Source organism: Eptesicus fuscus, chromosome 8 (assembly GCF_027574615.1).
Source record: "Eptesicus fuscus isolate TK198812 chromosome 8, DD_ASM_mEF_20220401, whole genome shotgun sequence".
In the NCBI taxonomy this organism is placed as follows: domain Eukaryota; kingdom Metazoa; phylum Chordata; class Mammalia; order Chiroptera; family Vespertilionidae; genus Eptesicus; species Eptesicus fuscus.
Window position 1 is genome coordinate 62,548,123 of NC_072480.1, and position 4,645 is coordinate 62,552,767.

The 4,645-nt window shown below is 35.8% G+C and overlaps 1 pseudogene; it reads left to right on the forward strand.

Moving 5' to 3' along the window:
* Positions 1-3,672: 3,672 nt before the first annotated feature.
* LOC103288327 (40S ribosomal protein S3a-like) lies at positions 3,673-4,426 on the forward strand (annotated as a pseudogene).
* Positions 4,427-4,645: the final 219 nt, after the last annotated feature.

Genomic DNA, 4,645 nt, shown 5'->3' on the forward strand with positions numbered 1-4,645 from the left:
TTTATTTGTAGTTGATAAAGTAAAAATACACAATGCTAAAAAAATCTATGGTGTTTGATTTTATAAAGTGATAGATTTATCTTCCTGTAAGCTCTCTAATAGTCAAATAATTATTTAATTAAAAATTAAATAATTTTTATTTAATGGTCAAATCAGTTGATCGCTATTAAATGAATTATTTAATTTTAAATTAGAATTACTTAATGTTTGATTAAACTATTTAATTTAATCTAAAATTGCAATTTCATTTTTAGAACTAATATTTTTATTCAATTAATTCTTTAATTATTAAATAATAATTATTATGATTATTTAATTATTTGGAATTATTTGATTTTTGTTCTTTTAGTCATAGGAACAGAATATTGATTAATAAATATCTTGTTACATCAAGAAAGGTCATATACAATTTTATAGTCAATATTCAAATCGTTTGCCAATTTGGGGGCCTTTACATAAATTTTGGAGGGTATATTTTTCCTTCAAGCACTAAATGAATTTTAGTTTTTGAATAGTTTTCCTACCTCATAAGGTTGTTGTATCAGTCAAGGTTTGATTGAGAAGCAGAATTGCTATGTACATTAAAACATAGGGGATCCATTATAGGGGTTAGACCTGTATGCGGATATAGGAGCTGGTGGCCCTGTCTCTGCAGGGTGTTGGCTCTGCCCCTAATGTTGAGCCTGAAGTGTGGAACTTTTGGATCAGCCAGACTGGCAAATGGAAAGGGAAGCTGGATGTGTTTGAGAGCAAGGACAAGTGGGAGCCCACACTGATAAACTGGAGCCCCAAGAGGACAACTGGAACCTGTGAGACAAATTGGAGCTTGCATCTGTCTTTCACCACCTCCAACCCCATTACCATGAGTCGAGGGCAGGGCGGTGTGGAAAAGCTGGTGTCTTCATCACAAAGGTGCACATGGTCCTGCTTTGTGCCCTGGGACAGCTGAAGGGACAGATCTTAGGGGAGCTGGAGACTGGATGAGTTGAGTTGTTGCACCGCACCAACGAGGCCACCAGCAGATCAGCCAGGACGTGCACAATATGCCACAATGACTGCAGCCTTGCACTGACCTTCAACTCTGGAAGGAAATACGGCTATTGTTTGACTTGCACATCGCACATCAAATGTTTCTTGTGACCAGCACTAATCCAGAACCGTATAAGGAAAGGAATCTGGGGAAACATAATTCTCGTTTAGCTACGTTGACACACCACAGTTGTAAGAATTTCTACTCATAACATTTGCATTTTATAAGTTATAGACATTGGACAACAAAAACTTTTTTTGGATTACAGTTTTCATGATTTTGACTGCAATTGGGCCATATTGCTTTAAAATTTGCAATTTACTTAATTCCTCAAATATCATTAGTATTTGAATAGCTTATTTAATACTCTAGCACCTACAACAGCACTAATATGAATGAAGCAATTGTGAGGCATTTTAAACTAACAAGACTTATTGAGTTGCTGTGTGCTAAGGAAGCACTTTGCTCTCTATTCCTGGGGACAAGTTGTATAGTATACTTCAGGGAGTTGGGCTAAATGGTTCCTTAGAAAGTCTAGGCTGCCTGACCTCTGCCCTAGGTGCTGGGGTAGTACTATGCTCTCACTATTGTCTTTTAAATTCTACTTTTGTTTATGAAAGGTCATTACCATTCATCTTCTCCCCTGTTTGACCTCAGACTCCCCTCTCTCTCTGAGATTGTTTCCTCTCTCTTGCTCATCAAACTGGTAGCCTAGAAAGAGAAAAAAACACAAATTCTTCAAAAGCCACTTCTTTCTTGAAGCCCTTGAGCAATGAACTTTTACTGATCTATTACTTTCTTTTTTTTATTTTTTAAATTACTTTATTAATTAAGGTATCACATATTTGTCATCAACCCCACCCCCCATTCCCATCCCAAAACCCCCCCAACACGCATGCCCCCATCCCCCTGTTGTCCGTGATCACTGGTTAGGCTCATATGCAAGCACACAAGTCCTTTGGTTGATCTATCTCCATTGTCCCCACCCTCCCCTACCTTCCCTCTGAGGTCTGACAGTCTGATCGATGCTGTTCTTGTTCTTCAGTCTATCTATTACTTTCTTCTTGGTAAAATGAGGCCGGTGTCAGTCATCAGCCCCTAAGTAGGAAAATCAAACTAATGACCACATTATGTTTAGAAACACATAAGCCCTCCTGTCTGGTTCTCAACTGAGTTTGCAATTATTTCTTTTTTCCCTATATTGCATAACAAAGCAATTATACTTACAATGTTATAGTTGACATGCTTGACTATGTTTTGTATTCTGTGAAAAATAAGTTTATTTTCACGTATTATACAAAAACTACTTTTACATTATGTCTTGCTTGATATATTGGTAGGCACTTAGACTGATAGATAAATGTATTGGTGGATGGGTAAGGACAGATAGATACATATACTGAGAAAAAGAGGCTATTTGAAGTAATTTACCTATTATTATTTTTTAACATGAATGATTCCACTTTTCAAGTTTAGAGGGATTTATTCACTAAAGAAATCATATTTATAAAATAAAATTCTTTGGGGTTTTATCCATATATATATTGAAATTATAACTGTCAGAACGTTCTAGAATTTGAGAATTCTGAATTATAACTCACTGATAGTTCAAGCCCCTCATTTTATATATAGGAAACAGAGGCCCTAGGAGTATAAGTAATAAACTTAAGCATAGAAGCCAAAAATTGAACCTCGATATTCTAAATCATATTACCTTCTACTATGCCACTAGGAGAAATATATAGCCTACACAACTTGCATGTAAAACAGTCTCATTTGATCAACCCCCATTTAATGTTGATGCTGGAATACAAATGATATGATTAGTGGGTCAGTGGATTTATTTCTTCATCTATACCAAATCATATTACACCTATAACATTATGGCCTTGTAGTTAAATCACAGCTTGAGACTGGATATTTGATGTTTTTGATGAATTATTGTTAATATTTTTAGATGTGAAAGGAGTGTTATGGTTCCATTTTTTAAGTTCTCTTTTAGAAATACATATTGAGATTTTTATAGATAAAATGATGTAATGTCTTGGATTGTTTCAAAATAAAATAGTTTTGGGGAAATAGATAAAATAAGACTAGTCTTATTTGGTAATTATTGAAACTAGGTGATGCATACATAGGTGATTATACCATTCCCTCTACTTCTGTTAATGCTTGAATTTTTCATAACAACAACAACAACAACAAAACACTGCCACTGGAGCATTGAGATAATGAGTATAGGCTCTGGAGTAAAAAATGAGGGAGATTTCCATTGCAGATTTGCCACTTACTAGCTCTCCATCTATGGAATGGGTGTAAAGTAGCTTCCTCAGAGAGTTGTAAAATTAAATGAGACAATACATGTGAAACCCTTAAAATAGCCATTCCTAGCACATTTTTAATTACTCAAATGCTATCTAATGTATTATTACTGTTATTGTCATTAATTTTTTCTGTCATTGTTTGAAATGATGCCTTATCTTCATGGCTTTCTGTTTGCCTTCACAACTATTGTAATGGTAAAAAATAAATGTTAAATAAAAGGCATGAATACCATTATCTTGGGTTTTTTAGATAGAAAGAGTGCTCACTAAAGTTTTCAGATGACACGTTTTGGCTCTCTGAGCAGCGCCATGGCAGCCATGGCCGTGGGCAAGAATGGGCACCTATGAGAGGCGGCAAAAAGGGAGCCAAGAAGAAAGTGGTTGATCCGTTTTCTAAGAGAAATTGGTATAATGTGAAAGCACCAGCTCTGGTCAATATAAGAAGTGTTGGGGAAACACTAGTCATGAGAACTCAAGCAACCAAATCACATTGGATGGTCTCAAGGGTCATGTTTTTGAAGTGAGCCTAGCTGATCTGCAGGATGATGAAGTTGCATTTAGAAAATTCATGCTAATTACTGAGGATATTCAGGGCAAAAACTGCCTAATTTCCATGACGTGGATCTTACCCGTGACAAAATGTGCTCTACAGTCCACAAATGGCAGACCATGGCTGAAGCTTATGTTGATGTCAAGACTACCAATGGCTATTTGCTTACTGATAGTCTATTCTGTGTTGGTTTTACTAAAAACACAATAATTGGATTCGGAAGACCTCTTATGCTCAGCATCAACAGATCCACCAAATCCAAAAGAAGAAGGAAATCATGACCTGAGAGGTGAAGACAAATGACTTGAAAGAAGTGGGCAATCAATTGATTCCAGGCAGCATTGGAAAAGACATAGAAAAGATTTGCCAATCTATTTATCTGCTCCTTGACATCATTATTAGAAAAGTAAAATGTGCTGAGAAAACCCAAGTTTGAATTGGGAAAACTCATGGACCAGTAATAAAAAAGCTACTGGGGATGAGACAGGTGCTAAAGTTGAACAAGCTGATGGATGCCCTTAACCAGAATTAAGGAACTAGCATGTAATTCATAGACCACTTTCAATAAAATGGTTAAGACCCATTGTTTTGCAGAAGACTTTTTGGAGGTCATCAGTATTTTGCTAGTGCCCATTTTAAACACTGTTAAGTGTGTAGATATGGAAACAAAAACTTGGTATTGTTAATTCATATATACTTTGACAAATAAATGCAAAGCATATCAGTAACCCTATGAAGAGA